Source organism: Phoca vitulina, unplaced genomic scaffold (genome assembly GCF_004348235.1).
Source record: "Phoca vitulina isolate PV1807 unplaced genomic scaffold, GSC_HSeal_1.0 scaffold71, whole genome shotgun sequence".
Classification (NCBI taxonomy): domain Eukaryota; kingdom Metazoa; phylum Chordata; class Mammalia; order Carnivora; family Phocidae; genus Phoca; species Phoca vitulina.
In genome coordinates, this window is record NW_022589774.1 from 9,746,551 (window position 1) to 9,757,135 (window position 10,585).

Consider the following 10,585-nt stretch of genomic DNA (forward strand, 5'->3'; position numbering starts at 1 on the left):
ATCTTTGAGAAGTAGGTTTCACTAATTTTAAGCTCTTTGAGAGCAATGAGAAACTTGAGAGCAATGGAATGATTAAAATCTTTTAGATAACTGAGTGTTTAAACCCTTGAACTCTAAAATCTTTTCATTTTCATGGTTTGTACCTGGAAATCTGTATGTAACCCCCTGCAATCAATACCTCTCACCTCAACTCTTTAATACAGTAGAAAATTTTCCTGATTGTACTTTCATAGTCCAATGAATGCGGATTCATAACAAAGCAAAGGTGGGTTATGTCTGTGATATGGGGCATAAGAATGTTTAGGGAAATGCCCAATTTTAGATACTGTGTTCAACCAACAGACTGTTTTGTTTCAAAGGATATGGTCTCCATAGATATGTTGACTGTGGCTTCCCAACAGAACAATTCTAGCTTCTCTCTGAGTTGTGTGTGTGTGTTTTTTTTTAATTATTGTTTGCTCTTCAGCACTTCTAATTAATTCCACTCTTTCTCTTCTTTCTGCTCTTCTTTACAATTCCTATTTCCTAACTCTTAATCATGTAAGTGTTATCAAAAGAAAGAAAGTTTGGGCATAATTTTTATTATTATCAGCGGAAAGGGACACTCCTTTACCAACAGATGTAGCTTTACTAATAATCTCCTTAGGTGTTATATTTTGGGTTCTCTGCAGCACTTTATTGCTTGACATGTTTCATTGAACATTTCAAAAGTAAACCCATACAGCATTTTTATACCTATTTAAGCAAGTGATTATGATCTTGAGAAAGAGAACTACTCACACATTTCTTCACCATATACCTGATCACTAGCTGCTCAAAGAGTACAGCATCCTACGTTCAGGAAATACAGTAGTTTATCATGCAATCCTAGTTTTAAAATCAAAAGTATATATCAGTGGGGTTTTTTTAAATCAAATTTATTTAGGTATAATTTACATAACACACTCATTTTAAGTAAACCATCCATGAGGTTTCACAAATGTGTATACCCACTTAACTCAATCACAATAATCAAGATATAGAACATTCTCATCACACCGATAGGTTCCTTCATGCATCTTTGCAGTCAATCCTCCACACCTATTCCCAGGCAACCACTGATCTACTTTCTGTCATAGATTTCCCTTTCTTGGATTTTTTAAATGAAATTTTAAAGTGAAATAATATATGAGGTACTCTTCTGTGTCTAGCTTTTTTTCATTCAGTCTGTTTTGAGATCCATCATGTTATTTTGTGTATCAGCATTTTGTTTATATTGCTGAGCAGTATTTCATTATTGGATTTTCTGTATACAAAATCATGTCATCTGCAAATAGAGATAATTTTATCACTTCTTCCTTTCCAATCTGGATGGCTTTTTCCTTGCCTATTGCTCTAGCTGGAACCTCTAGTACAATTTGAATAGAAGTGGTAAGAGTGGACATCCTTGTCTTCTTCCTGATCTTAGTGGGGAAACATCCATTCTTTCACCTCTAAGTAGGACTTAGTTAAAGGTTTTTCACAGATGGCCTTATACAGGCTGAGAAATATCCCTTCTATTCCAAGATTTTAATTTTTATCATGAAAGCATTGCATTTTGTCAAATTCTTTTTCTGTGTCTATTAAGGTGTGGCTTTTGTTTTTTTATTTATTAATATGGTGTATTATATTGATTCATTTTCATGTGTTAAACCAACTTTACAACCCTGGGATAAATCCCACTTAGTCATAGTGTCTGATCCTTTTACTATGTTGCTAGACTCAGTTTGTTAGTATATTATTGAGGATTTTTGCATCTATATTCATAAGGGATATTATTCTGTAGTTTTCTTGTGATGTTTTTGTAGTTTTGGTATCAGGGTAATAATTGTGGCCTCACTGAATGAGTTGGGTAAATGTTCCCTTCTTTTTTTTTTTTTTTTGAAGTTTGTAAAGATTTGGTGTTAATCCTTTAAATATTTGGTAGAATTCACCAGTGAAGACATCTGGTCTTTGGCTTTTCTTTGTAGGTAGTTTTTAATTTGCTAATTTAATCTCCTTACTTGCTATTGGTCCACTCAGGTTTTCTGGTTTGGCTTGAGTCAGGTTAGGTAGATTTTATCTTTTTAGGAATGTGTCCACTTGATTTGGTAATCTAATTTTCTGGCATATAATTGTTCGGAGTGTACCTTAGTAATTCTTTCTTATGTCTGTGCAGGTTTTTATGTGGATGTAAGTTTTCAACTTATTTGGGTAAATACCATCGAGGAGCTCTATTGCTGGTTCATATGCTTAGACCACATTAAGCTTTTAAGAAACTGCCAAACTATCTTCCAAAGAAGCTGTGCTGTTTTGCATTCCAATCAACAGTAAATGAGAGTTCTTGTTCCACAGCCCTGCCAGCAATTGGTATTGTCAAGGTTTTTTTGTTTGTTTCTGTTTTTGTTTTGTTTTTTGGATTTTAACCATTCCAGTAGGTAAGTAATGGTATCTCATTCTTTTAATTTGCAATTCCCTAATTGCAATGATGTTGAGCATTTTTAATTGGCTTTTTTTTTTTTTTTTTTTTTTTTAACCATCTGTATATCTTCTCTGGTGAGGTGTTTGTTCAAAATGTTTGTCCATTTTTATTTGGGCTGTTTGTTACTCGGGATGAATTTTAAGAGATCTTTGTATATCTTAGATACAAGCCTTTCATCAGATACGTATTTTACAAATATTTTCTTCAAAGTTTTGGCTTGTCTTTAATTCTCTTAACAATGTCTTTCACAGAGCATAAGTTTTTACTTTTAATAAAGTCCAATTTCTCAATGTTTTTCTCTCACAGATCATATTGTCAGTTTTTATCTAAAAAACTCATTGCCAACCCAAGATCACCTACGTTTTCTTCTTTGATTTATTCTAGAAGTCTTACAGTTTTATTTTACACTTAGGTCATTGGATCACTTTGAGTTAATTTTTGTGAAGATGTAAGGTCTGTGTTTACATTCATCTTTTTGCATATGGATATTCAATTACTCTATAGCACCATTTGTTAAAAATAATATTCTTCTCCACTGAATTTTCTTTGTTCCTTTGTTAAAGTTCAGTCCACTATATTTGTATGGATCTATTTATGGACTCTTTATTCTGTTCCATTGGTCTATGTGTCTATTCACCAATACCATGCTTTCTTGATTACTGTAGTTTTATAATAAGCCTTAAAATTGGGTAATATGAGTACTCTCACTTTATTCTTCTTCAGTACTGTGTTAGCTATTGTAGGCTTTTTGCCTTTCCATATGAATTTTAGAACTAGTCAATACCTACAAAATAGCTTGCTGGGATTTTCATTAGGATTGCATTGAATCTGTACATCAAGTTGGGAGGAACTGACATCTTAACAATATTGACAGATAATATCTCTCATTTACATTTTCTCTGTCATCATAGTTTTATAGTTTTCCACATATAGATCCTATACATATTTTGTTAGATTTATACCTAAATATTTAATTTTTTGGCTCTATTATAAATGATATTTTTAAAATTTCAAATTGTTATTGGAATATAAGAAAGCAAGTTATTTCAAATATTAACCTTGCTATATTCATTTATTAGTTCCAGGGTTTTATTGTTGTTGTTGATGATGAGATAATTCTTTGAGATTTTCTATGTAGACAATTATGTCACCTTCAAAGAGTTTTATTTCTTCCTTCCCAATCTGTATATCTTTTATTTCCATTTCTTGTCCTATCGCACTATCTAGGACTTCCAGCATGATATTAAATAAGAGGGATGAGAGAAAATGTCCTTGCCCTATTCCTTATATTAGGGGGAAAGCATCCAATTTCTCACCATTATTATGTTAGCTGTAGGGTTTTTGTAGATGTTCTTCATCAATTTGAGGAATTCTCCTCTATCCCTTATTATTGCTTGATCTATCAATTATTGAAAAAGGGATGCTGAAGTCTCCCAACTATAATAGTGGATTTTTCTATTTGTCCTTGCTTTCTGTCAGTTTTTGTATCATGTATTTTGATATTCTTTTGTTGGGTGCATACACATCTTAAGGATTGCTATGTCTTCTTGGAGAACTGCACCCTTTATCATTATGCAGTGCCCCTATTTATCCCTGATAATTTAACTGGTTCTTCCCAAAGCCTGCTTTGACTGAAATTAATATAGCTAATCTAGCTTTTTAATGGTTGTGTTAGCATGCAGTATCTTTCTCTGACTCTTTAACATTTCTAAGCCTTTATATTTAAGGTTGATTTCTTATATATAACATACAGTTGGATCTTGTCTTTTTATCCACTTTGACAATCTCTATCTTTTGATTTATATATTTAGACCATTTGCATTTAAAGTGATTACTGATGGGGGTGCCTGGGTGGCTCAGTCGTTAAGCGTCTACCTTCGGCTCAGGTCATGATCCCAGGGTCCTGGGATCGAGCTCCACATCAGGCTCCCTGTTCAGTGGGAAGCCTGCCTCTCCCTCTCCCACTCCCCCTGCTTGTGTTCCCTCTCTCTCTGTGTCTCTGTCAAATAAATAAATAAAATCTTTAAAAAAAAAAAAAAAGTGATTACTGATGTTGGGACGCTTCCCTCTCTGTTTTTCTTATTTTATTTTTCCTTCCCTTCACCTATGTTCATCTGTTTTGTTTCTTAAATTCCACATATGAGTGAAATCATATATTTGTCTCTATGACTTATTTTCCTTGGTATTATACTTTCTAGCTCCAGCCGTGTCTTTGCAAATGGCAAGATTTTGTTCTTTTTGATCACCAAGTAATATTCCATTGTGTTCTTTATCCACTCATTAGTCAATGGACATTTGGGCTCTTTCCATAATTTGGCTCTTGTTGATAGTGCTGCTATAAACATTGGGGTGCATGTGCCCCTTTGAATCTGTATTTTTGTATCCTTTGGATAAATACTTAGTACTGCAATTGCTAGGTCTTGGGTAGTTCTATTTTTAACTTTTTGAGGAATCTCCATACTGTTCTCCAGAGTGGCTGCACCAGTTTGCATTCCCACCAACAATGCAAAAGGGTTCCCCTTTCTCTGCATCCTTGCCAACACCGGTTGTTTCCTGAGTTGTTAGTTTTAGCCATTCTGACAGGTGTGAAGTGGTATCTCATTGTGGTTCTGATTTGTATTTCCCTGATGATGAGAGATGTTGAGCATTTTTCCATTTATCTGTTAGCCATCTGGAAGTGTTCTTTGAAAAAGTGTCTATTCATGTCTTCTGCCCATTCCTTAATTGGATTGTTTTTTGGGTGTTGAGTGTGATAAGTTCTTTTTTTTTTTTTTTTTTTTAAGATTTATTTATTTATGGGGCACCTGGGTGGCTCAGTCGGTTAAGCATCTGCCTTCAGCTCAGGTCATGATCCCAGGGTCCTGGGATCGAGGCCTGCATTGGACTCTCTGCTCAGCAGTGAGCCTGCTTCTCCCTCTCCCTCTGCCTGCTGCTCTGCCTACTTGTGCTCTCTCTCTCTGTCAAATAAATAAAATCTTTTTAAAAAAGATTTCTGAGGGGGGAAGGGCAGAGGGAGAGAATTCTCGAGCAGACTCCCCACTGAATGTGGAGCCTGATCCAGGGCTTGATCCCATGATCCATGAGATCATGACCTGAGCCAAAACCAAGAGTTGGACACTCAACCAGCTGAGCCACCCAGGTGCCCTGAGTTTGATTAAGTTCTTTATACATTTTGGATACTAGTCCTTTATCCAATATGTCATTTGAAAATATTTTCTCCCATTCTGTCAGTTGCCTTTTAGTTTTATTGCTTGTTTCCTTCACTTTGCAGAAGCTTTTTATCTTGATGAGGCCCAATAGTTCATTTTTGCCTTTGTATCCCTTGCCTCAGGAGACATGTCTAGTAAGAAGTTGCTGCAGCCAAGGTCAAAGAGGTTGCTGCCTATTTTCTCCTCTAGGATTTTGATGGTATAAGTCTTTCATTCATTTTGAATTTATTTTTGTGTATGGTGTAAGAAAGTGGTCCAGTTTCATTCTTCTGTATGTCGCTGTCCAGTTTTCCCAACAACACTTGTTGAAGAGACTGTTTTTTTTTCCATTGGATATTCTTTCCTGCTTTGTTGAAGATTAGTTGACCATACAGTTGTGGGTCCCTTTCTGGGTTTTCTATTCTGCTGTGCCAGTACCACACTGTCTTGATGATTGAAGCTTTGTAATACAGCTTGAAGTCCGGCATTGTGATGCTTCCCACTTTGCTTTTCTTTTTTCAACATTACTTTGGCTATTTAGGGTCTTTTCCGGTTCCATACAAATTTTAGAATTGTTTGTTCTAGCTCTGTGAAAAATGCCAGTGTTATTTTGGTAGGGATTGTATTGAATGTGTAGATTGCTTTGGGGAGTATAGACATTTTTTTTTAAAAGATTTTATTTGAGAGAGGGTGTGTGACAGAGAGAGAGTGCAAGCAGGGGAGATGGGAAGAGGGAGAAAGCAGATTCCCTACTGATCAGGGAGCCTGATGCGGGACTTGATCCCAGGACCCTGGGATCATGACCTGAGCTGAAGGTAGATGCTTAACCAACTGAGCCACCCAGGCGCCCCAGTATAGACATTTTAATAATATTTGTTCTTCCAATCCATGAGCATGGAATATCTTTCCATTTCTTTGTGTCTTCAATTGCTTTCATAAGTGTTCTATAGTTTTCAGTGTACAGATCTTTTTTTTTTTAAGATTTTATTTATTTATTTGACAGAGAACGAGACAGAGAGAGAGGGAACACAAGCAAGGGGTAGTGGGAGAGGGAGAAGCAGGCTTCCCGTGGAGCAGGGAGCTCGAAGCAGGGCTCAATCCCAGGACCCTGGGATCATGACCTGAGCTGAAGGCAGACACTTAATGACTAAGCCACCCAGGCACCCCTCAGTATGCAGATCTTTCACCTTTTTGGTTAGGTTTATTCCTAGGTATCTTAGGGTTTTTGGTGCAATTGTAAATGGGATCAAGTCCTTGATTTCTTTCTGCTGCTTCATTATTGGTGTATAGAAATGCAACAGATTTCTGTACATTGATTTTATATCCTGCAACTTTGCAGAATTCATGTATCAGTTCTAGCAATTTTTTCATGGAGTCTTTTGGGTTTTCTATATAGAGTATCATGCCATCTGCAAATAGTGAAAGTTTTACATCTTCCTGCCGATTTGGATGCCTTTTATTTCTTTTTGTTGTCTGACTGCTGAGGCTAGGACTTCCAGAACTATGTTGAACAATAGTGGTGAGAGTGGACATCCCTGTCGTGTTCCTGACCTTAGGGGAAAAACTGAGAGTTTTGAGGATATTGAGGACATTGAGGACATTAGCTGTGGGTCTTTTGTATATGGCCTTTATGATGTTGAGGTATGCTCCTTCTATCCCTACTTTTTTGAGGGTTTTTATCAAGAAAGGATGCTATATTTTGTCAAATGCTTTTTCTTCATCTCTTGAGAGGATCATATGGTTCTTATCCTTTCTTTTATTAATGTGGTGTATCATATTGATTGATTTGCAGACTTTGAACCACCCCTGCAGCCCAGGAATAAATCCCACTTGATCATGGTGAATAATCCTTTTAATGTACTGTTGGATTCGATTAGCTAGTACTGAGAATTTTTGCATCCATGTTCATCAGGGATATTGGTCTGTAATACTCCTTTTTAGTGGGGTCTTTGGTTTTGGGATCAAGGTAATGCTGGCCTCATAGAATGAGTTTGGAAGTTTTCCTTCCATTTATATTTTTTGGAACAGCTTCAAGAGAATAGGTATTAATTCTTCTTTAAATGTTTGGTAGAATTCCCCTGGGAAGCCATCCAGCCCTAGACTCTTGTTTCTTGGGAAATTTTTTATTACTGATTCAATTTCTTTGCTGGTTATGGGTCTGTTCAAATTTCTATTTCTTCCTGTTTCAGCTTTGGAATGTTTCCTATGTTTCTAGGAATTTATCCATTTCTTCCAGATTGCCCTATTTGTTGGCATATAATTGCTCATAATATTCTCTTATAATTGTTTGTATTTCTGTGGTGTTGGTTATGATCTCTCCTCTTTCATTCATGATTTTATTAATTTGAGTCCTTTCTCTCTTCTTTTTGGTAAGTCTAGCTAGAGGTTCATCAATTTTGTTAATTCTTTCAAAGAACTAGCTCCTAGTTTCATTGATCTGTTCTACTGTTTTTATTTCTGTATCATTTATTTTTGCTCTAATCTTAATTATTTCCCTTCTGTTGGTTTTAGACTTTATTTGCTATTCTTTTTTCAGCTCCTCTAGGTATAAGGTTACATTGTGTATTTCAAACTTTTCTTGCTACTTGAGGAAGGCCTATATTGCTATGTACTTCCCTCTTATGATCACCTTTGCTGTGTCCTATAGGTTTGTGACTGTCGTGTTTTCAGTTTCATTTGCTCCCATGTATTTTTTTATTTCTTCTTTAATTTCCTGGTTAACCCATTCATTCTTTAGTAGGATGATCTTTAACTTGATCTCCTGCTTAGATGATCTGTCCATTGCTGTGAGTGTGGTGTTAAAGTCCTCCACTATTATTGTATTATTATCAATGAGTTTATTATTAATTGATTTATATATTTGGCTGCTCCCAAGTTGAGGGCATAAATATTTACAACTGTTAATTCTTCTTGTTGGATAGAACCCTTTATTATGATATAGAGACCTTCTTCATCTCTTATAGTAGTCTTTTTTAAAAATCTAGTTTATCTGATAGAAGTATGGCTGCTCCCTTTCTTCTGATGTCCATTAGCATGATAGATGGTTCTCCACCCCCTCACTTTTAATCTGGAGGTGTCTTTGGGTCTAAAATGACTCTCTTGTAAGCAGCATATTGATGGGTCTTTTTTTTTTTTTAATCCATTCTGATACCCTACATCTTTTGACTGTGGCATTGAATCCATTTACATTCTGAGTAATTATTGATAGATATGAATTTAGTAGCACTGTATTACCTGTAAAATCGCTGTTCCTGTAGATTGTTTCTGTTTCTTTCTAGTCTTTGTTGCTTTTGGTCACTGTTTCCTGCTCAGAGGGTTCCCTTTAATATTTTTTGCAGAGCTGATTTAGTGTTCACAAACTCCTTTAGCTTTTGCTTGTCTTGGAAACTCTTTCTCGCTCCTTCCATTCTGAATGACAGCCTTACTGTATAAAGTATTCTTGGCTACATATTTTTCCCATTTAGCACCTTGAATATATTATGCCACTTCTTTCTGGCCTGCCAAATTTCCGTGGACAGGTCTGCTAACTTTATTTGTCTACCCTTGTAGGTTAAGGACATTTTGTCCCTAGCTGCTTTCAGAATTCTCTATCTTTGTATTTTGCAAGTTTCAATGATATGTCTTGGTGTTGACCTGTTTTTTTTTTATTTTGAGGGGAGGTCTCTCTGCCTTTTGAAGTTGAATGCCTGTTTCCTTCCCCAGATTAGAGAAATTCTCAGCTACAATATGTTCAAATAAACCTTCTGCCCCTTTATCTCTTCTTCTGGGACTCCTATAATATTATCGTGCTTTGTGGAATCACTGAGTTCCCTAAGTCTATATTCATAATCTAATAGTTTTCTTTTCCTTTTTCTTTCAGCTTCATTATTTTCTGTAATTTTATCTTCTATATTACCTATTTGTTCCTCTGCTTCTTCCATCATCATTGTGATTACATCCAGTCGGTTTTGCATCTCAGCTAAAGCATTTTATTATTTTGGCCTGACTAGTTTTTAGGTCTTTTGTCTTTGCAGCCAGGGTTTCTCTGGTGTCTTCTATGCTTCTTTCAAGCCCAGCTAGTATTCTTATGACTGTTCTAAATTATTCTTTAGGTATATTGCTTATATCTGTTTTGAGCAAATCCTAGCTGTGATTTCTTCTTGATCTTTCTTTTGGGGAGAATTCCTCCATCTTGTCATTATGTCTAGGTTTCTGTCTTTTGTGTGTTATCAAAGCTTGTTTCATTTCTGCTCTTGAGAGTAATACTATATTAAGAAGGGGTCATACACTGTCCAGGGCCTGGTGCTTCAGGAAGTGTTTCTGTGTATGCTGTGCGCTCTCTGCTGTTGTGTTTTGGCTGCTCTTTCCCACAGATCAGTCCTCTACAGAGTTCCTCCTTGCTTGCAGGGGGGAATGTTCAGACCTTTAACTAGGTGTCTTGGATTTGTTTATTAAGCCTGATTAAAAAAAAAAAAATCTGATCCAAGAAAAGAGAAAAGGAACAAAAAAAGCAAACAAAAAAACTATAAACCCAATTCTAAAGAATACAAAAGAAGGAAAAAAGAAAAAGCCTGATCGAAAAAAAAGAAAAAGAAACAAACCAACAAATGAGCAAAAAAACTATAAGCCTGATACCAAAGGAAAAAGAAAAAAGAAAATATAAGAAATTAAAATGATAATAATAATAATAAAATAAAATTTAAAGAAGGAGGGGCGCCTGGGTGGCTCAGTCGTTAAGCATCTGCCTTTGGCTCAGGTCATGATCCTGGGGTCCTGGGATTGAGCCCCACATCAGGCTCCCTGCTCGGCGCAAAGCCTGGTTCTCCCTCTCCCACTCCCCCTGCTTATGTTCCCTCTCTCGCTGTGTCTCTCTCTGTCAAATAAATAAAATCAGAAAGAAAGAAAGAAAGAAAGAAAGAAAGAAAGAAAGAAAGAAAGA

At 35.9% G+C, this 10,585-nt stretch overlaps 1 protein-coding gene across 1 annotated transcript in view; it reads right to left on the minus strand.

Moving 5' to 3' along the window:
• Window positions 1-10,585, minus strand: part of SHCBP1L (SHC binding and spindle associated 1 like) — a 39,502-nt gene that overhangs the window by 8,497 nt on the left and 20,420 nt on the right. The gene's annotated exons all lie outside the window — the stretch shown is intronic.